Source organism: Vipera ursinii, assembly GCF_947247035.1.
Source record: "Vipera ursinii genome assembly, chromosome: Z".
In the NCBI taxonomy this organism is placed as follows: Eukaryota; Metazoa; Chordata; class Lepidosauria; order Squamata; family Viperidae; genus Vipera; species Vipera ursinii.
Window position 1 is genome coordinate 31,830,671 of NC_139517.1, and position 24,249 is coordinate 31,854,919.

A 24,249-nucleotide genomic window follows, 5' to 3' on the forward strand; every position below is an offset into this window, starting at 1 on the left:
CTCTATTTCCTGCTTGCCATATCCAATTTTCTATCATTCATTTTCTTCTTCTTCTCCTTGGCAAGATGATAACACTTCTTTCTTCAGTACCAAGACTGAACATAAAGAAAAACTGGATTGGAAGGCGAGTTAAGAGGCAAGAATTACTACACTCAAAAGTTGAAGATAATCTGTAAGAGACTGGTCTCCAATTTCCTAAGAAGAATCACTTTGTAGTGGTTAAGGAGCTAGTTAGAAACCCAGGGACTGTGAGTTCTAGTTCTGCTTAGCTATGAACACCAGGGTGATTTGGGGCACTTTCTCTGTCTCTCAGCGCAAACCACCTCACAGGGTTGTTGTTATGGGGAAATAGGAGGAGGAAGGAGTACTGCGTGTGTTCGCTGCCCCGAGTTATTTATAAAAATAATAAAGACAGGAAATCAATCAACCAACAAACTTTCCATATCATTTAATACAATTATCAAGACAAGTGGGTAAGAAAGAAAACAGAAATCCTTTCCGTTCTTTTTCTGAATGATAATAGCTCTCTTATTGTCAAAACAAAAAAACAATCTGCGTTTGGTATTTGCAGTGCCTATTTTGCATGACAGACCTAAGTACATGCCATACCTAGCAGGGAGCAAAAGCTTACGGTATGTCCTTTTTTTTAATGGCGGGGGAATCCTTTTTCAGATCATATTTTGTGGGACAGAAAAGCTTCTTTCTTCTCTTACTGATGCAATCAGAACTTTAATGCATCACATAAACAAAACAATTTCTACAAGTGCCAATACAGCACAGAAGGTTTTTAATTCCAATCAAATTGGGGAGGAAAAAGTTATGCCTCCCCTTCTCATGTGCTACATTTGTAATAACAATCCAGGCAACAGAGGGACAAACTGCAAATTAAGCATCGTGTACTACCAACTATGATTAAGTATGCCCATATATTCAGCATGTATAAATTATTCTAAGTCTCTATTAACTAGAAGTAGCCATGTGACCTGGACAGCTAGATAGTGCTTGGATTTAGCTGTTTTCATTCAGGCCATTTATATTTTGTTTTTGCCTATTCTCAGTTGCAATTGTGCCAGAAAGCACATGAGTCAGGACACAAAAGTACAAGAGAAACAGCAGCAGTAACTGACTGGAAGAGTGGACATATGAACCACTAGACCAGGGGGTCAGCAACCTGAAACAGTGAAAGAGCCACTGGGAGCCAGTTCCCTCACAAAAGGAAAAACTGGGAGCCACAAAAAAATGTGTGCACATGCGCGTACATGCGCAGAACAGGGTTTGAAGAGTGCAGCCAAGGCGAGATATGCACCTACCCTGCATATTTGAATTGATTGGTTGAACTTTTTTAGTCCCACTTTTTTGGGGGAGGGGGACTACACATAGCAGAGGACTGGGACGGCTGAAAGAGCCGCATGCAGCCCCGGAGCCGCGGGTTGCAGACATGTGCACTAGACAGATGTTCCCCTGATGTTTCAAGAGGATAAATTCATGCATAAGCAAACAATGAGCATTCAAGGCTTCAGAACACATGAGTGCCAGCAACCAATCACCACCAAGGATCATCCTCAACTAATTATCATTTATAGAGCAAGACAGGCAAAATCAGTGAGTAGTTGGTATGGTAATAAGGTATTTTTATTTGGAAATTATCAATTTTACATCTCTCTCTCTCTCTCTCTCTCTCTCTCTCTCTCTCTCTCTCTATATATATATATATATATATATATATATATATAGAGAGAGAGAGAGAGAGAGAGAGAGATATTATTTATATATATATATATAAATATTTGTGTCTATACACACACACACACACACACACACAATATTACTCTAAATATTTGAGTCCTGGGTGTATTCATTTAAAGGATTATAAGAGACTGTTGGTTGATCTCTGGGATAAAAGTCTTTATTTTAGCTCAGTGTAAAATAAAAGATTTTATCCCGGAGATCAACATTTCAACACTCTTATACCCTTTAAACCTGTGGAGATGGTTACCAGCATCAAATTCCTGGGTGTGCAGCTAACAAGTAGGCTGACTTGGTTGCTCAACAGTGAGAAACTGGTGACGCGGGCACAGCAGTGCCTGCATTTTCTGCGTCGCATGAGAAAAGCACACCTTCCTTCCTCTGTCCTGACCACTTTCTACAGGGGAACAATTGAGAGCATCCTGTCATGTAGCATCACAGTCTGGTTTGGAAGCATCACTGCTTCAGACGGGAAGGCATTGCAGAAAGTGGTGAGGATGGCCGAAAAGATCACTGGGAGTTCCCTCCCCTCCATCCAGGACATAGCACAGAAGCGTTGCTTGAGCAGGGTCCGTAAGATTATCTGGGACACTACACATCCTCTTCACAACCTGTTTTCCTTGTTACCTTCTGGGAGGAGGCTTCGTGGTATCCATAGCAGAACATCCAGATTCAACCATAGTTTCATTCCATACAGCAGGAAACTATGGCTTCCTCCTTCCGTTATATATTCAAGATGGACAGTATTTAATATTTATTTGTTATGTATATATAGGGGTCTGAGTCTATACATATGTGTATATAGTATGATTAGATGTGTGTCATGTATGTGAGAGCAGGAAACTAAATTTCATTTTTGATGTGTGCCGTTGTGTTCACAGTAAAAAAATGACAATAGTTTGTGTGTTTGAGTGTGTGTGTGTGTGTGTGTGTGTGTGTGTGTGTGTGTGTGTAATAGACAGACAGATAATCGCTGGTAAAAATGCATTGAAATATGTTCCAAATTGGAAGATAACAATATTCTATTGCCCAAACCACAGCTTTTTATCAGAGATATTTATTTGTTTCTATTATTGATTTTCGGTTTGACTGTAATTTTATTATTATCCTTTGAAATGCCCTGGAATTTTTTAAAACAAAAAATAAATTCAATTTTCATAATATGCAAAATAGGACAGCCAAATTTGGGGATATGTACAATATGAAGATTCATGATTTCAGTGTTTGAGGTCTTTTTCAAGTTCGTAGAAATTCACTTCATAGATAAAAATGGTTCATTTTTAGTCCAACTGAGTATAATCATGGCAGGGTCTAAGCCAGACATGCATAATGCACTGAGTAAATGGCTCTCCTGGATCCAGGCAACCTATAGCAATCCAGGTTAGATATATACCATGAAAGAAACATACACTTTTTTAGTAAAGACAACAGTGTAGGGGTATAAAAGACACTTCATTTTTGAACCATCTCAAGCACAAAACTTCACAAAACTTCCCACTTTTAATACTAAAATGGTAGTCAAAGTCATGCTATGTGAAATTTCGGTTTTTGAAATTCCCTACTGAACTAATGGCTTTGATTGGCAAGATGTGTTAACAAATCATCAACATACCAGTTCTGGACACCCAACGGGGAAACTGTAATTTGGTGGGTCTGTTGGGATGCTTTCAAGATTTAAAGGTGATCCGAAGACTTGCTTGCAAGAGTACTGTCTCTTTGCCACACAGGTATATAAGGTATGGTGCTTTTGAGAAATGTCTATTCACCCATTAATTAACGACATCAATATGGCCATGCAAAGGCAGGAAGTATTAAGAACTCTAACCTGAGATCAACAGTTCAAAATGCAGACAAAAATTAAACTGGTGGATCAAAAAAAAAACAACAACAACCAGTCTCCTGGTGTTAACACTAAAATTCCAAGGATATTGTCTGCAAAAGGTGACAGAAACGTAAGGAAAGCATGCAGAGTATAACTCTTGGAATTCTTTCCTCTTTCTGCTCTGGGTCAGGGCTTTTCAACCTTTTCACCAATTGTACCACTTTTAGAATATGGCAACATTCAAGTACCACCAGTCACCTAGCAAGATGTCAAAAACTTGATGACCAAAAAAATAATAACCGCCAAGCAGCATGTTTTCCGGCAGCAAGTGAGTTGGGAAGGAGCGGAGCAGGGGGGAGGAAGGGGGGAGGAAGGCAACACTGTGTACCACCAGCCAGGTGCTCACATACCACCAGTGGTATGCGTACCACCAGCTGAAAAGCCCTGCTCTAAGTCATAAGATAGAGAGGAAGAAGATATGGTCGTGGAATAGAGGAATGAACACCAAGCCACTGTTCAATTGCCTCTTCCAAAAAGATGCACCAGGGATTGCTTTCTGGACTTCTTTCCTTCCCTCCACTCTTGTCAGACTTGGACATTTTCAAACACCATCTTCCCCCACACCAAATATGGTCCATTTCTGTTTGATGCTTGGAGTTATCCTTTTTGACAAATAGACAAAGGTGCGTACTTACAGACTACTGACTTCCATTAATTTGGAAAGAATACAAAGAACAATGCAATCATAGGGTAGATACTCATGAAGGCAAATCCAGAACCCATTGGGTAAACAAGAAGGCTTTGTTTTCAATGCAATCAAAGCATTCCCCGATTCATTCAAAACTTACCCACCATCTCCTCTTCCACAGCACAGCAGCAAGAACACAGGAATTAAGTTAGCAGAGATTTCTTACAAGATAATAAAAAACAGCACGCCTCTTTCCTGCCTAACACCTTTTCTGCCTAACACTTCCATCTCTGGAGGTTTTTCTCCTACTCTGTATCTGCCATATTTATATAGTTTTAATTATAACTTTCCAATAAATATAATTCCTCACCCGACACAAAAATTTTAAAAATAGCAACTGTTTCTTACTTGTTTTCATTTTTTTCATATAACTGATAAGCTCAGCATGGATTCTAAATTTTTAATGCAACCATTTTAATGGAGACATATTAGTTTCAATATCTTGATATTCTTTAAAACAGGGGTGTCAAACTCAATTTCATTGAGGGCCGCATCAGCATTGCGGCTGCCCTCAAGGGGCTGGGTGGGTGTGGCCTGGGTGGGCATGGCCTACTAGGTGGGCGTGGCTAGAGTGCATATGGCCTACTGGGTGGGCATGGCCAGCTCTACATCGTTTGCATCAAGGGTGCCTACGGGGGCCTGGGCAGGAGTGGGACAGATCTGAGGGTCTCTGGCAGAAGGAGGGTCTCTAGGCCAGGGCCAAGGCAGTGGGGGCTGTTCCCTCACTGTTTCCAGGATGGCGCGGGCCGCATCCGGCCCCCGGGCCTTGTGTTTGACATGTCTGCTTTAAAACAACTAAGCTAGAAGCAGCCACCAAGTACTGTGTCCATTTCATTAAAAACCATTAAGAATGGTCTTTGAATCTGAATAGGATGTTTACCTTAATATTATACTGCAACGTTATCTCCCAAATATTGGCCAAAGGCCAAGTGAAAATGGCATCTAGCAACCATAAACCCATTGGCCAAGCTTTCCCTGGTTCTTGCTGTTTACCACATCCTGTAGGAAAATCCTACATTATATCCAGTCCCCTAATGTTTCTTGTCTTTAGGACTAGATTCCTGTCTCTCCTCTTGACTCTCCAGAGCATTCTGAAAATTCCACCTGTTGGAAGATGTGGTGAACAAAATTACACTTGGAGAGCGTCAGCTTGAATCTTGGGAGGTTAATAAAGAAGAGAAAGAATCTCTATAAAGAGCCTAAGGGTTGTCTATAAGCATATTTTAACAGCCAAGCAAGACTGAAGCAAAGATGTAGTAAAGAGGAAAAAAAAGAATAATGTCAACAGAGGATTTTAATAAGTCCTCAGATGCAAAGGGAAATAGCTACTTCTCATTTTCCAATTTTGCTCTTTGTAATGCCTTCTTCTCAAAATAGAAACTGGGAGAATTTTCAGCGCCAAAATAATTCATTGCTCTGTAACAGCTGCCACACACAACTACAGGTGGAACATGTCCATTCCATCAGACTTCTAGGAGGTCCCTAAATTAACTAAACAGCTGCGATTTAGAGTGGTGAAATGCAAATACTATTACAGATCCATGGCCATATGTATCATTATCTACCTGCTGTGACTATATTTCAAGACAAATCTATATTTTATCTATTGGTCCCTGCCAGTTTCTGTAATTTATGCAGCTAACCTCCCACCGACTCACAAAATATGGGAAACTAGTTTTATTTGCATACACAATGTAATATATAGCAATAAATTCACTGGGTTATTTCTCATTCTGCCTAATTCTTTTTTGAGTTCTTTGATGGTATATAAGATGTTACAAAACAAAAAGACAGAACAAGAGTGTTTAAGCAATTTTGGAATTCCACAATGATTGGGTATTTGTCAACAGTTACATTGTCAACCTAGCCATTTTACAGATGACATAAAAGATTTTTTGACACAGGAGACTTCCGGTTTTGCGCGATAGTGACCAGTCGCGGGCTTGCGGATTCTCCACACCCGTGTGGCTAATTTCACCCTGCCTGGGGACCCTAAATGTGTCTAAGTTGCCCCGGAGAGGCGAAGAAGAAAGAAGGGTGCTCCAGTGATTCTGGAAGGGCGGCAGCCATTCTGTTCGCATTGGGGAAAGCCTTCTAACCCGACAGGAGAAAGACTGGCCGTAGCCCAAGCTACTAGCAACCGAAGTCCAAAAGCATTAACCAGCACAACTGTGAACAGCATGCTTGAAACTGGGTGAGGAATTCAATCTTCTCTTTTCTATTCTACATTTAATTTCCTGAAAAAGATCCCCAAGAAGCAAAATATCTCCGAAAGGGAAGGTGGGGGATTTCTGCCCCATCCTTATATTAATGGAAGTGGCGAATTAATCTTTTTATGGAGGATCAAAATATATGAAATTGAAAAAGAAATAGTTGCTGACACCTAGTGGTCGATGAAGACTATGACAGCTATGACTTTAATGTAAGACTTGGCAAAACCTGGGTAAAGCTAATCTATGTTTGTGACCTTCAAAGTTTTAACAACAAAGAACAGCTGTGATAAAAAAATAAAGACAATAATCTGGGCTGTAGACAAAGAAATTATTATAAATTTCAGGGGGGGGGAATCTTTTTTGAACTATTTGGATTACAAATAACCAGTGCTTTTTTGTCATAGAACTCACTGGAACAGAGTTCTGGCATCTTTTTTTAACTTTTGAAAATTTGATGTTTGGTCCACATGGACTTGAATCGCCCTGTCAAGTGTAGGCCGGCGGCAAAATCATTAAAACGGTGCATGCAGGCTGTGTCAAGTCCAATGCATGCGTACTTCATCCGGCTGCTCAGGTTGTGGCACTGCTCGACTTGTTATTGGTCATGTGGTCATGTGCTGAGTGCTTACTGCGACAACGACCATTATGTTTCATTACACAACTGATGTGTGTGGTTGTGTGTACAGTGATTGAATACGTGTGAAAGGTAAATAAAAGATTAACAAGATGTGAGTTCCGGCACCTTTTTTCTTACAAAAAAGCACTGCAAATATTTATTTAATTGGGACTTTAAAGCTATTTGCAGAGAAAAGAAAGGAAGAGAAAAACATTCTTGGCCATCATAGATCACAGATATGTAGAAAGAATACATCACGAAAACATAAATGCTTCACAGGAGATATATAAAAGGTAAAGGTTCCCCCGCACATGCGTGCTAGTCGTTTCCGACTCTAGGGGCCGGTGCTCATCTCCGTTTCAAAGCCGAAGAGCCAGCGCTTGTCCGAGGACGTCTCCATGGTCATGTGGCCGGCATGACTATATACTATACTGCAATTAATTCAGACAACAATGACTTTAAACCACGAAGACATCCAAAATAACTTTGAAAGTATAAATCAATCTATTTCTAAGTTAACTCTACAACAAAATATTCCCAGAAAACAACAACAGAGAAGCAGCAGATAAAACAGATAAATGGATATAGTATTGAGAATAGAGATTTAAAGATGGAACTTAATAAAACAAGGAAACATGATTTAATCCTAGTGGGGAAAAATTCACAAGAATTGGAAAAAACAACTTATCCCTTAAGACTACAAAATAAATCTGAGGACAAGAAAACAGATTGGATAAAATGGACTGTAGAGATGTCAGGAACATCGGAGAAAGGAAATGATAAGAGAAGTGTAGAGAAAGAAAAAGATTTTCAACAAACGTGGAAAGGTAGAAGCGCCGTACAAAGACACTTCACTTGATTTACTTTTATATCTACAGCAACATTTACGAACATACGGAAAAACTTTTTGATTCAGCAAAATACATTGATTAAGAAAGATACTAGGCAAAGGAAAAAGACTAAAGTGGAAACCAAGAAAATAGATGATGGGACTTACCAGAGAGAATACTTAAAAAAGAAACATATGTTTGAATATGGTTAAAGAAATAGAAAGATTTTGGAATATATATGTCATTCTAAGAGGGATAAATTCCCTAAATAATATAGTATGCTTTTTCCCTTTTTTTTGTTCCCTTTCTTGATATGAGTAATGTTAGGCATATGGTGTTAGCCTACAATGTTGGGTTGAAAATATATTAACCATAATGCTATGGCTTTAAGATGTTAATTGGCCAATGGGTGTGTAAGTGTTCTTATGGCCATAAGAGGAAGCTAGGAAGTAGCTTCTCTCTCTCTCTGAATTCACTGATCTCTACTGTTACTGTTTTTGCTCTGCTGTTGGTTTACTACTGTTGTAACCTGAACTGTGTATTGACCTCTGGACTGGTAAGAAGACTTTGTAGTTTGGATTACTCTTTGGACTGTTGCTATTGTTTATGACCTGGACTGTTTATTTTTGACTGTGCATTTTTGTTCTTACACCACCTCAAAGTAAAATACTTTTTGTTTTTAACAACTCAGTGTACTCTTACTGTGTGACTCTTGCTGCTCTCAGTACCCTTCCTTGTCTGTGCAACTCTTTGGTAGCACAAGGAGACCTCTACTCAACTAAATTCCTTAACATTGGTTATGGGCCCAGGCCTGTACTGAGAGTTAGTACACACAGTATCCTAGCTGAGTTTGTGTTAGCTATTTGGTGTAAAATGGCACAAGAACAGTTGTCAGGCATCTCCTGGATAACCCGGTTGGATGGGACAAACTATGTTTCCTGGTCCACGAAATGCTGTTTGCTTTTGCGCAAGGAAGGGCTATGGACTGTTGTAAATAACCCACCAGATACTACTGCTTGGGATCCAGATGACGAAGAGGATGCAAAGAAGATAGACGACTTTAAACGAAGCAATGAGAAAGCTCTTTGCATTATTGGACTAACACTGAATGACCAGCAGCTTGTCCATATTTGTGGTGAGGAGTCTGCTGCTAGGTGTTGGGGTGTTTTGCGAAGGCTTTATGTTCGAGACAGTGTGGGTGCACATATACACCTTACACCTAAGCTGTTTAGGGCTCGTCTGCAGAAGAATGGAGATATGCTGACCCATTTAAATTACATGAAGGCAACTTTTCAAGAGCTTCATGAAAAGGAGCTGATTTTTTCAGAGTTGCATCAGGTCTACATTATTCTGTCATCTTTGGATGAGAGTTATGATGGGTATGTTTCTTCTTTGGAAGTCCTGACCAGAGAGGAACTGACATTGACTAACATTACTGGGAGACTGCTGGAAGAGTCTAGGAGAAGGCTAGTGACAGAGACCAGCTGAGAGAGACACAACTACAAGAGGAGCAGCCATTCACCACTGCTTACAACGTCAAGAAATGTTATTCTTGTGGGGCTAAAGGGCATATAGCCAAATTCTGTAGAAAGGGTAGAAAACAGAATGTAAATAGCAGTGGGAAGGCTAAGAAGAGCATTGGTTTGGCTATTTCTGGTGAACCAACATCCAGAAATAATGAATTGTGGGTTGTTGATAGTGGGGCTTCACAATGCATTACTAAAGTGAAAGAGAGGTTTATTAATATGAAAAACAGCAACCAATATGTTTCACTGGCAAACGGTTGGAGGATGAAGGCCTCTGGTGAAGGTAATTCCTATTGTCCATGCATTGATGAACAGTTACCTATGTTATATATATCTAAACTAAGATTCAACCTGTTATCTGTAAGGGAATTGGTTAAAGTTGGGTTTGTGGTAACATTCAGAGGGGAGCAATGCACTATTCAGAGGAATGGAACCTGTGTAACTGCTAATTTGAAAAATGGTTTATTCGTTCTCACAAGTAACCAGGTTAGTACAGTTAAAGCTAACTCGATATGTGAGAACAAGAAGCCACATGATGAGTGTATACATTTATTGCATAGGCGGTTAGGGCATGTGAACTTTAACTCACTACGTAAAACAGTTGAGTTAGTACAAGGAATTAAACTGAAGCCATGTAGTAAGTATTTGAATTGCAATGCCTGTAATCAGGAAAAGAGTAAGGCAACTCCTGCAAACAGGTTAAACGGCTTCAAAACAACTGTACCTTTGGAAGTTGTGTTTGCTGATTTAATTGGACCCATGAAACCAAGTTTAGGAGGGTCATGTTATATTTTAAGTATCCTTGACCACTACTCTCGTTATGGTTTTTGTTATCTGCTTAAGTCAAAGGCAGACACTTTCCAACAATTTGCAAACTGGCTGAAGTTTGTGGAGAGAAAAACAAAGAGAAAGGTTCAGTGCATAATTACTGATAATGGTACTGAATTTACAAATAAGCGCTTTGTTGATATGCTACAATCAGCTGGCATTGAGCATAAACGTTCAGCCCCTTATAGGCCTCAACATAATGCATTTGTTGAGAGACGTGGGCAAACATTACAAGCCATGATGAGAACCATGTTAAAAGATTCTGGCTTAACGGATAGACTGTGGGGGGAGGCAGCAAAATGTGCAAACCATGTTCTGAATATAGTTGTTAATACTTCTACTGGTAAAATACCATATACAATATGGCATGGTAGAAGACCAAATCTTGATTACCTGCACACGTTTGGCACTCCAGCTTGGGTCCACATTCCTGCACAACTCAGGAGTAAAGGCCAACATAGGGCTAGGCAATTATACTTCGTAGGTTATGAAGCTAACCATAGATCCTATCGTTTCTGGGAACGAGGCACAACTAATGTATATAACAGTGCGAGTGCAAAATTCCTTGAGCACGTTGGTTGGGATAGGTTAGAGCAAGTAACTGTTAATACTGATCCTCTAGTGTTTGAGGACTCCTCTGATAACGTAACTAGTAATGATAATACATCTCCTGTAAATATAAAAGATGAAGAAGAGATAGGGGAGATAATAGATGAATCAGAGGAAGGAAAGGAGTCAGAAATACAAAGCCCTGTAATTCCTTGGCGTTCAACGCGTATCAGACATCCACCTGATCGCTATGAAGCCAGTATAATATGTCAAGTTAGTTCAGTACCTTCTAACTATGATGAGATCAGGATGTATCCTGAAAAGGAACAGGCATCATGGAAAGCTGCAATGAACAGGGAGTTGAAGTCTTTGCAGGATCTTAAGGTCTATGAGAAAGCAAAACTGCCACCTGGTGAGCAAGCTATAGGTTGTAAATGGATATATAAAATAAAGAAGGCTGTAGATGGGACTGTTACCCATAAGGCACGTTTGGTTGCACAAGGTTTTGCCCAAACTACTGAGGATTATGACCAAGTGTTTGCACCCAGTGTGAGGGCAACTACTTTAAGAGCAGCTTTAGTATGGGCGGCTAAAAACCAATATATGGTTAATCATGTAGATGTTGAAACTGCATATTTACATGCTCCATTGCAACATACTATTTATTTAAGAATACCACCAGGATTGACCAATGATAGAGACCATGATTGTTGGGAATTAAAGAAAAGCCTCTATGGATTGAAACAATCAGGCTATGAGTGGAACAAATGTATAGTTAATGAGTTGATTGCAATAGGTTTTGTAGCCAGTAATGCTGATCCTTGTTTGTTTAGAAGAGATCACAACGGAGCATTATCTTTTCTTTTATTATTCACAGATGATATTGCAATAATAACAAAAACTGAGTTAGAAGCACAAACTATCATCTCAAGATTAGAAAATAAATTCACAATCAGAAATCTTGGGGAAATAAGCCACTATTTGGGGTTAGATATTGTGAAAACGAATAGGGGTTTTAAGATTTCGCAAGCCAGTAAAATATCTCAGTTATTAAAGAGATACAATATGGAAATGTGTAAACCAGCAAAAACTCCGATGGCTATGGATTTTAAGGACACTAATGTTGAGAGTCCTGTATTTGATAAGACTATGTACCAATCTTTGATAGGAAGCCTTATGTATCTGAGTAATTGGACTAGACCTGATATTTCTTACTGTGTAAACCAATTAGCTAGGTACAACAATAATCCAACTGTTAGACACTGGCAATCAGCTAAACGAGTATTAAGGTATTTGAAACAAACTATTCACTACTCGTTATATTTAGAGCCAAATCGTGAGTTAATCCTTACTGCATATGCAGATGCGAGTTTTGCCTCTGATACAAACACTCGTAAATCTACCTCAGGGTTGGCTATAATGTTGGGTGATTCTTTGATTGGATGGAAGTCTATTAGACAAAAACACATAAGCTTATCTACAATGGAGGCTGAATTTTCATGTTTATCAGTGTTATGTACAGAACTGCTAGTGTACAAACAATTGTTGTTAGATATGGGTTTAAATGTAAATGATCCATTTATTGTGTATGAGGACAATCAAGCTGCGATAAAGATGGCAAATAATGCTGCAGTAAGAACAAGATCTAAACATACTGATCTTCGTTATTTAAATGTCAGACAATGTATCAAAGATAAATTAATACAGCTAGAGTATTGTTCATCTGATGTAAATATTGCAGACCATTTTACGAAGGTACAAAGTGTTGTGAAACACAATGCTAATTGTGAAAGAATGTGCATAAGATTGTAAGAGTTATATATTATTCTACCCAAAGGGGAGAATGTTAGGCATATGGTGTTAGCCTACAATGTTGGGTTGAAAATATATTAACCATAATGCTATGGCTTTAAGATGTTAATTGGCCAATGGGTGTGTAAGTGTTCTCATGGCCATAACAGGAAGCTAGGAAGTAGCTTCTCTCTCTCTCTCTGAATTCACTGATCTCTACTGTTACTGTTTTTGCTCTGCTGTTGGTTTACTACTGTTGTAACCTGAACTGTGTATTGACCTCTGGACTGGTAAGAAGACTTTGTAGTTTGGATTACTCTTTGGACTGTTGCTATTGTTTATGACCTGGACTGTTTATTTTTGACTGTGCATTTTTGTTCTTACACCACCTCAAAGTAAAATACTTTTTGTTTTTAACAACTCAGTGTACTCTTACTGTGTGACTCTTGCTGCTCTCAGTACCCTTCCTTGTCTGTGCAACTCTTTGGTAGCACAAGGAGACCTCTACTCAACTAAATTCCTTAACAAGTAATATAAAAAAGTTTAAATGACTTAGATAAAGTAAATGTTTTATACTTAAATGTGATTGAATTTAAGAAAAGTATAATGGATAAAAATGTTTTGAATAAGAGTTAAAGGACTAGATGACTAGATGTATTAAATGGAATGTTTAAAGATTAAACATATTTTTAATAATGGTTAAAAAGAATAAGAAATTTAGGAAATAAATATGTATTAGCTTAGGAGGGATATATATTTTAAGTAGTATGTTTTTTATGTTTCTTTACTCTTGCTTTCCTTTCTTTTTTTCCCCATTGTTTTATCTATTCGTTAAGAAATGTAGAAGTGTGAGATGGTTCATATGGAAAAATAGAGTTAAATTTTTAAATGTAATTAATTTCTGAGAAAATCTTAACCAGTAAGAATACCTAGAATTTGGTGGGAGAAACAAATTAAAATAAGGACTGTAACAGGATCTATAATAAAGCAACAAGAATGATTGGATAGAAAAGAAATATTATATTGATGTGATTATTATTTTTAGGAAAGAATTATATTTTTAATTGTTATCTATCAAAACAATAAGAATTGTATTAACTCAATGTTTGCAAAAGAGGATATTTTGGGAAGAGGAAATCAACTAAAACCATTAAATGGATTATGGATTATAGAAATCAATTGTTAATAATTGTTTTACAAATGTAACCCAGACAACACATTGTTCACCAATTATTGTGATTTATGTTTAGGAAAAAATCAGTAAAATATATTACAAAAAATTTTTTCTTGACACAGCCCTTAAGTCAATACTTCCCAAACCTAGATGCATTACTCAAAATTGGGCAAACGTGATTTTTTCCCCTTGGGATAATGATACAAGAACACTTTACTCATCACAACAGGGACATTTAAACTGACTTGAAGACTGCCACATTTACTAAAATATACTTGAAAATCTTCCAAAATATTCCCATTAAGACAGAAACTGATGGAAATTTGTTGAAATGACAAATATTCAATTACATTGTTTTTAGAATATAGGTAATCCTTGAATTACAACCATTTAGCCAATGTCTGAAGTTACACTACTGCTTAAGGAACGGACATGTGATGCTCGAACTTTGCTAAGACTTTCTGATAAGTCATTTTGGGTTACTAAGGAAAATGTTTGGGAAGCAATGCCTTCAGCATTTCCAAAAGGTGCTGAGCCCCCACCTGGAGCTGCTCCAAACCCCGACCCAGAACTGTGTTCTTCGTGGCAGTGGTCTCCGGCGTCAAACAGCCTCTTTCCAACCACATCCAGAAAAATTTGTAACAAACATAGTAATTCTCAAGGCCATGTTTGGTATTTCTCAGCAATCTGTTACTGGAAGGAAAAAGCAATCACTGCTGCGTTACTGATCCCAGAGAAGCATTTGCATGTATGCAGGTATCCTTAGGGTGCCATAGTTATGGATGAGAAATATTGGTTGCAAAGTTGGCATTTCTGGATGTAATACAGATATTTTGGACTTATTTTTGTTTCTTTTCACGTTTGATATTTTTAAAAAGCCATATGCTACTGACTACACTTATGCACATATGTAACATCTTTTGCTGGGATACATAACCACTGCTTGTCCAGAATGTGAAAAGTGAAAGATTGTGACTAAACAATATTTTAATGTACAGATAATACCACCAGAAATTATTTTAGCCTTTTTAATAAATGTTGTTATTGATGTTAAGCTCACCATGGAAAACATCTTATATTGTTATGTATATACTAGGTTAATTACTTAAAGACTGAAGTGCAACATAACTAGATTCTAAATAATCTATTTTTCAAAACACACAACAGTCCAAACAATAAAAATAAAGTCCAAATTAAGAATATTTCATTCTTAAGAATTGTTTAATTTAAAGTGGTTTAGTTGTAATAGATGGTTATAGATTCAAAACAGTTTTCAAGAGTGTACAAAAGATACTATTTTTTCTAGCATCAGCTAAATTAGACATATTACATTGAGAAAAATGTTTCTCATTTCTTTCCTGTTACCTTTATTGATTTCATTGCAGAGATGTTAACATAGGAAATAGATTATTTTGTTATCTAATTTTACCTTCCAAAAGACAGAAGCAGATGAAAAATGTGAGGTTCTTTCCTGTTGGCCTTTTTGAATTAGCTGTTTTAGATTCTAAAAGTTTAGTTCCTAAAGGAGTAACCTTGTAAATAATTTTAATGTCCTCCTCTAGTGCAGGGTAGGCAACCTTGGCTCTTTTATGACTCAAGGACTTCAACTCCCAGAATTCCTGAGCCAGCATGGCTCAGCTTAGAAACCTCTCTCTTTCCCCTCAGCGTGACTGGCTCTTCATTATACAATTATACAATTAATAACAATTGACAAAACAATGATAAAATGTATCTAGAAAGAGAGACCTGAACAAGATTACTTGTTAGTGTTTTAAGAGTTTGAATATTTCAAACCTAAATACTGTCCAACAGATGAAAATCACAGCATTTTGTTTGCACTTTTAGAAGGAATTGGCAATAATGCTACAATAGCCCATGCCAACTGATGACCCCTGTATGCCAAATACAAATCATGAGAATTACAATTCAATACATTTGGAAAGTGCCAACTGATGAAAGCAGTGGAAAACAACAGCTGGGCTATAGAGTACTCTATTGAACAATAGGCAATCTACCTTTTTTATAGAAACTGCTTTATTCCAAATCAAACTACCAGCCTATCTGGCAGTATCTATACTGCTGGTGGTATCTCTCCAAAGTCTCAGAGCACTCTTTCCCAGGTATACATGAAATGCAAGGATTAAATAAACCTGGAATCCTTTGCATACAGTGCATATTCTGCCAATGAGCTATGGTATCCTCCAATACATCCAAGAATGCAGCTGGGCAATATTTTGCAATTAGAAGGGTTTCTGACCTAATTGTCTAGGAAGAGGAAAAATAATAAAAACTTTTCTCCCCTAAATTAAGCCAGTGTAAAAGACAGAAAATAAATTCCTAGGCTATATTCTACATTTTTATTCATTGTCTCCCACCTGAGGTATTATTCTGTATCGAGTTTGGATTTAAGGTTCTATTAAAATATAAAATTATAGCTGCAAGCCTGAACTTTGTCTGGAAATAATAGAATTTACATCTTTCACTCCACAGTAATCTCCAGGCAAATTCATCTGCCAGTCTGGTGTAGTGGTTAAGGTACCAGGTTAGAAAGCAGGAGATTTTAAGTTCAGGTCCTGCCTGAACTGAAGATGTGTCGGATATGTTCGCTACCCTACGTTATTTGAAACAATAATAAAAATGAGATACAAATAAATTCTAAAGCACATGGAAACTGAGCAAAGATGCATCAGATTAAAATGTTTAAATCTGTGATGGTGTCCATGCTCTGGAACAGCAAACCCCACCCCCAAAAAAGATATGTGAGGCTCCCATGCCCAGAAGTCTCCAAAATGTGGCTGTTCTCCTAGATGTTTGGGTAGGGTGACTGAAAAGTTCCTGTTGCTTGTGTTTTGCGACATATGTAGTATGGATATCCAGATGTACCTTTTTCTTCCTTTTTTATTGTTTCCTACTCTTTTTAAACCACTCAGAATTGTTCTGAAGTTAGGCAGTCTCTGGATTTAATTAATTAATAACTGTCAATCTAATAAAAGGATTTTAAAAATCAATTAACAGCCATTCAGTGAATCAAAGATTGCCTTGTACATCTAAGTCATTGCTTAAATACATTGCCCTGAAGGGAGGATAAGGAAATCAATTAGTAGTTGTGTTTATTGAAGGAGTGTTAATGTTCTCTCTCTCTCTCTCTCTCTCTCTCTCTCTCTCTCTCTCTCTCTCTCTCTCTCTCTCCCTTCCTCTCTCCCTCCCGTCTCCCCCCCTCTCCCTCTCTCATTTCCAGGTCCAATTGTTCTTTTATTTTCATTTGTTCTTTCATTTTGTTTTGCTATTTAAAGTTAAAGCTATTTTGGTGTTATCATCATCCACTTTTCTTCCATCTTTGGTGATTTAAAACTGAGTATGGACGCGGTGGCTCAGTGGGTTAGGATGCTGAACTTGTCGATCAGAAGATCGGCAGTTTGGCAGGTCGAATCCAGAGTGCCGCGTAACAGAGTGAGTGCCTGTTACTCGTCCCAGCTTCTGCCAACCTAGCAGTTCGAAAGCACGTAAAAATGCAAGCAGAAAAATAGGGACCACTACGATGGGAAGGTAACAGCATTCCATGCACCTTTGGCGTCTAGTCATGCCAGCCACATGACCACGGAGACGTCCTCGGACAAGCGCTGGCTCTTCGGCTTTGAAACGGAGATAAGCACCGGCCCCTAGAGTTGGAAATGACTAGCACGCATGTGCGGGGGAACCTTTACCTTACCTTTATGAACATAAAAAGAGCTATGCTGAATCAAAAAAGTGCTAATATATAGGCTAGCTAGGATGTCAATGGGACACCCCTAAGGCATACTACAGAACATAATCATCATGTATTGCCTATATGTATATCCCATTGTAATTTTAAGATTCTTGAATGAAAAGATGATTTCTTCAAGGTATACCTTACAAACATACAGTAAAAAAGTGCTTATTTTTGTTTTAAGATGTGTGTTCTTCATCACTATGTTGGAACCCCTTGTCATACAACACCTCCATCAGACAAACATTAAATGCATAGAAAAGGGAAATGGGTCCTTGCTAAGTCCTTAGAATAAGACATGGTGCCAACAATGATCTTATTTAAACATCAGGCAAAAACATTTTGATTGATCTAGCCATTTCTGACAGTTATTTCTTTTATTCAGTGGAGCACTATCTCACTAGCTGGGTATTTCAATCTACATTTTGCTAAATAAGTGATTACAGCTGATTTCCAACAAGCTAAGCCACAATAAGGTATTTTGCAAATCTCCCTAAACCAAAAGCAAAATAACCATGTTATGGTTTTGGTTTTACCATAAACTAGGTGCTGGGTTTAACAGATGTTTCTACCATCAAATTTGGAAAGAATTATAACATTCACTGAACCAACCATAATCTTTTAAATGTTTATCTGCTACCTTGTGGGGAGGGTTGACACTGATGTTGTTATAGATTGTTTTGAAAAGTAACAAAATGAAGGATGAAATAAAACATTTAAATAAATACAGACAAAATGTACACCTGGAAATCAGAACACTACTTATCATACCCATTTACAAGGTTCAAATGCTCCTCAGAACAAGGTTAAAACTCACTGCTACTGCAGAATAGCAATAGCAATAGCACTTAAGACTTATATACCGCTTCGCAGTGCTTTACAGCCCTCTCTTAAGGAGTTTACAAAGTCAGCATATTGCCCCCAACAATCTGGGTCCTCATTTTACTGACCTCAGAAGGATAGAAGGGTGAGTCAACCTTGAGCCAATGAGAATTCAACTGCCAAACTGCAGGCAATCAACAGAAGTAGCCTACAGTACTGCATTCTAATCACTACGCCACCACAGCTCTCATGCAAGATATTTTGGGGGGGGGGGAACCTGTTGCAATTTATTATCTTTAATTTTACTTCAGTGAGATTAAAATGGAAGGCATCAGAAGTTTCACTTTGAAATATAAAAAGAAGAATTAGGAAAGAAAGGCTTATTCTTTTAGGGTTTGGGGTGAACTACTTTTTTGTTCTTTATGACCCACAAAACATGGCAAGAGAACGTAAGGAAACATTTACCTTGAAATTGGGAGGGCATATTTTAATTATTAATGAAAGTAATTAATTGATTAACACCCTATAGAGGCAGTTACTTTATGTTACATATACAGTTTGAATTCCTCAGAAAAGATTTGTACAACATATCCATTTTCTCTGCCTCCCTCCCCAACACACACTTTTTCTGTAGATGTCTGGCAGCACTGGCTGGGGTAGGAATTGGTTAGACACATGTTTTCCTCTATCAACTTAAATCCCTCTGACCCTTCCTATAGTACTGCATTCCTTGAATTCCAGACTTCTTAAACAATGGCTCCTCAATTCATTTGGGGACATGGAACAGCATTCAAGCAAGAGATTTCATTACAATTTCCATCCCCCATCAAAAAATAAGGGGCAGAGAGGGGAAAATGAGGCAGAGCTTTCTTTCCAGTGAAAAACACATTACTGTTTCCTTTAGGTATCTAGCATATCTATAATGTATTTTTGTTTTTTAAAAAAAATCATCTTTGTTTCCAAATACTTGGATAAATGTAAAAACTAGCAAAGAAAAATGATCAATTCAGAACATATTTCAGTCTTCAAAATAAGAAATTCAATTGGAAATTACCCATCCTTCTATTTGTTGATTGGGTTTTTAAAATATCAAAGGAATCATTCATTATTCTTTATTAACTTTTATTATACCAACTTCCTAAGCAGAAAAAACATTAGTCTTGAAAAAATGTTTCATCTCATGATTCTGGGTTTATTTCAGAGAAATTAATAAATCGAAAGATAAGCAATCTTGTAAAGTTTTCTGGTTTGGATCATTACATATCTTTCTGAGCATTTTTTTTCTTTTAATTTTCAAACTAAAATTAATTCTTAATTCAGACCACATTCATTCTTAATACTGTATTTAAGTAATATCAGAAAATGATTTTCATATTTTTCTTTAACTTCACTATGTTTATGTTATGTTCTTTTACCTTTGTTATGTTCATATTTGTTTAATGATGGAAAAAATTGCTATCTGAAGCAGCAAAACTAATTATATATACTAGAATTTAAATCACATCAACTAACAAAAATATTAGTGAGGATTCAGATAGCCAGAAACAGATAGATCTCATTGAAGTAAGTCAATATGAAAAGTTCAGCATGACTTACTTATTTCAGGTACGCCTAAGTCTAATTCACACAGTCCTTGAGTTAGTGACCATGCAAAGTTATGATGGTGCTGAACAAAGAAATATATAAAAGTGACCACGGTTACAGCTGTTGCAGCACCCTTGTGATTATGTGCTTGTGATCTCCACTCTTGGCCTACCATGACCAATTGCAAAATGCTCTGCAATCAGGTGATGGCTATTTACAATCTTCCCTGCTAGCTTCCCCAACAAGTCAGTGGGTAGTTACAAGCTACTGCCTCTGAAAAACCTCCCCTATTCTCTGGGGCTGGCTGAAAAAGGACCATGCCAAAATCCAACCAGGATTTTCAACCATGAAGGAGTTAAGTCCCAGAATGGAGGGACTTGTATCTCAGCTCTGGGAATGAAAATCCTGTTTCAATTTCAGCACAGAGGATTTTCAGCCCCAGAGACTAGGAGAAGCAGTCTTTTAAAGGAAGATAAGAAGGAAGTCCGCTTGGAGAATGAGGCAGTCTCAGTAAGAAAGATGAGTGCACCTGTGAACAGCTGGAGAAAAACAGTGACTTTCTGTATGCTGGCAGGCCAAGTGGGTGGTAAGTTTTTCCAGGTCTCAGTGGGTTTACATTGCCACATGGGCAATGTGGTTTTCTGAACCACAGCAGCTTTCCCTGCACTGGTGGGTGAAGTGTCCATGGGTAGCTATGGCTTTGTGCTATATTGCAGCACCACCCTTGCCTGAAGCATGGCTTGCACCACACCTACCCCATCCCCAAGGCATCCCATGATTACCAGAGACTCTGCTTAACGGCCCACCAGGTGCTTAATGAGCACTACCATGAGTGCTTGGAATATTGGTGATATTTCATGTAGCAAATACTTCACTCAATGACTGGGATTCTGGTTCCAATTGTAATCATAAGACAAGGAGTACCTGTAGTCTAAATCTAGCTTATAGCAATATGATGAAATTCCAAGCAGAATTTGCTCTATAGCAACTGCCTTCTGTGAAGGAGGGTAGGGGCTGATAAACAAATGCCCTCATTCACTTCAATCTGTTTGACCCCTATCTGCTCCCATAATAGCAAGAGAACAATACAATTCTAAATACAAAGGCACTAAAACAAGCATTATAAGCCCCTGCTGTAACTTCAATGATCTGAATCAAATCCAAGACCAGATAATTTCAGTTGGAGTTGAATGAACAAACCATTACATGTCAGTTTGACTTCTGTGTTTCCTTCTATCCAGGTAGATATGCTGTTGTTTATGTAACCAAAATGGTGCCTATACTCAGAGATGGGAAGTTTCAATGGGCTTAGATGAAACCCAAAGTTACAACTTGGGAGTTGGACACAAGTCATAACACAATTCAGCCACATGACGGAACTGATTTTACAACTTTTGTGGTTTTCTTTAAATGAATCAAAAAGTGAATGTTGTGGTCATTATGGGTGCAGTTTTGCCAAAAAGTGAAAATAAGTGCAGTCCTGTGATTGCAGATGCTATAAATGGTCTTGTTGCTATGCATCCAAAGTTTGGTCATTTGATGTGGAGCGGGGCACAACCCAGAACTAAGTCATAAGTCCCATTTTTTGGAGGTTGGTTGTAACTTTGAACAGTTGCTAAGTAATTGGTTGTAAGTTTACCTGTATTATGTGTTCCTAAGTTTGGTCATGTTTAATAAAGAAAATATGTTATGTAGAACTTCTATGACCTAAATAGCAGCAAGGTGAACTTCTCTTTGTTCTTCTTGCACAAACATCAGCAGGAATGAAATCTTAGTACACATTGGTAGGTTTTATCTCTACTTTTTTTTAAAAAAAAAAGATGCACATCCTTATGCATGAAGCTGGTGGCCTCATAACATTGTTAGAAAAAATGTCTGAATTTTAACTTGAATAAAAATAAACCTATGTCCTAATGGCCAGGATCATAAAAAATTGGACGCATATGTAGAACTTTGGTGGTCAGGTATTAGGTTGGTATCAGAAATTTTATGAAGGTGAGTAACTAGGATGGAATAACCAAATTAAAGCTGTTTATCTCTTCTCTTTGCTCAGAGCATTATGAATGCTAGAGATCATTCACCACCAGGCCTAGTTCTAGCCCAGCAGTCTAAATCAGGGCAGGACTTCAGGACTGTTGTTCTGAAATGATTCATAAACTAAGTATAAGGAACAGGATGAAAGTAGACATGGGGTGATATATCTGGAAGGCACAATTTACCACCACAACTGGAACCAGAATTTCCATCTCTGAGCAAGATTAAGTGAGTCACGCCTGATTATACAACTTTCTTTTGCCGTAGTTGTTAAGTGAATCATACACTTGTTAAGCAAATCCAGTTTTCCCCATTGTCTCTGCTTGTCAGAAGCTGCTGGAAAGGTAATAATAACGGTGGCTCAGTGGGTTAGGACACTGAGCTTGTCGATCAGAAGGTCGGCAGTTTGGCGGGTCGAATCCCAAGTGCCGCGTAACAGAGTTGAGCGCCTGTTACTCGTCCCAGCTTCTGCCAACCTAGCAGTTCGAAAGCACGTAAAAAATGCAAGTAGAAAAATAGGGACCACTACGGTGGGAAGGTAACAGTGTTCCGTGCGCCTTTGGCGTCTAGTCATGCCGGCCACATGACCACGGAGACGTCCTCGGACAAGCGCTGGCTCTTCGGCTTTGAAACGGAGATGAGCACCGGCCCCTAGAGTTGGAAACGACTAGCACGCATGTGCGGGGGAATCTTTACCTTTACCTTTAACACCCCGGACTTAACAATTGTCAATAAAAAAGACAAAAAAGTCTGGATAGTGGACATGGCAGTGTCTGGAGACAGCAGAATAGACGAGAAAGAACTGGAGAAGATAACAAAATACAAATATCTACAAATAGACTGTGGCAAAGGCAAGCAAGGGTAGTACCAATAGTAATAGGCACCTTGGGTGCAGTCCCAAAACAACTGGAGCACCACATGAACACCATTGGCATTGACAAATTCACCATTAGTCAATTGCAAAAGGCGGCCTTACTAGGAACTGCTTCCATCCTGCGACGTTATCTGTAATACCATCAAACATGCATATCTGCATATCCCAGGTCCTTGGTAAGGACTCGATAGGTAGACAAAAATGCCAAATCCAGTCTGAACATCTGTCTGACTGTGCGAATAATAATAATAATGATGATAATGATAATAATGATGATGTTGGAAGGAACCTTGGAGGTCATCTAGTCCAACCCCCTGAAAAGGCAGGAAACCTTATACCATTTTGGACAAATGGTTATCCAGTCTCTTCTTAAAAACTTCCAGTGTTGGCAAATGGTAATCACGTGACCTTGGGATGCAGCACAGGTCATAAATACATGTCAGTTGCCAAATACCCAAATTTTGATCATGTGACTGTGTGTATATTGTGACAGTTGTAAGCATGAGGACTATTGGTAAAGTCACTCTTGTCAGTGCCACTGTTAACTTTGAACGGTTGCTAAATGAATGGCTGTAAGTCAAAGTCTACCTTTAGATTGCAAAAGACTATGTAATATATGCAAAAGGTAGGTCAACCTCAAGGCAGCTTACCAGCTACATGTACCAAACTTGTGATGAACCACGACTGCTACAAACATTTTCATATATATTTGCTTGCAAGCTTTTTAAAGACTAGGTTCAAATGAGAAAAACCAATCCTCCCACCTTACATGGTTTGTCAGATGGATGTTTTGAAGCACAAAAAATGAGTTGTTAAAATATATCACAAATGGAACATAATGTGCTTTTTTTTCCTGTCATCTTTTATGCAAGGAAAACTGAGAATCCTAAAATGTGAACAATTTACGTAGGTGATGTTGAATGCCTCCAAGAAAAATCATCATAAGCATCTCTCTCTCTCTCTCTCTCTCTCTCTCTCTCTCTCTCTCTCTCACACACACACACACACACACACACACACACAGAGGGAGAGAGAGAGAGAGAGAGAGAGAGAGATTTTATACTTAATATATACAGGAGTTAGATTTCCATCTGTCACATGCAACCAGATGCTATTTGGGAAAGTACTAAACCAGGGATAGACAACCTTGGCTCTTTTATGACTCATGGACTTCAACTCCCAGAATTCCTGAGTCAGCAGTTGACTCAGGAATTCTGGGAGTTGAAGTCCATGAGTCATAAAAGAGCCAAGGTTGCCTACCCCAGTACTAAACAAATAAATAAATCCCAACACATACTTTTTGCATTTGAGCTTAAAGAAAAGGGAAACATTGTTTTGCTTAAC

The 24,249-nt window shown here is 38.2% G+C and overlaps 1 protein-coding gene across 2 annotated transcripts in view; it reads right to left on the reverse strand.

Moving 5' to 3' along the window:
* The window catches only part of IGF2BP1 (insulin like growth factor 2 mRNA binding protein 1), a gene marked incomplete at both ends in the record, with an annotated part of 80,665 nt that overhangs the window by 37,174 nt on the left and 19,242 nt on the right, over positions 1-24,249 (reverse strand). The gene's annotated exons all lie outside the window — the stretch shown is intronic.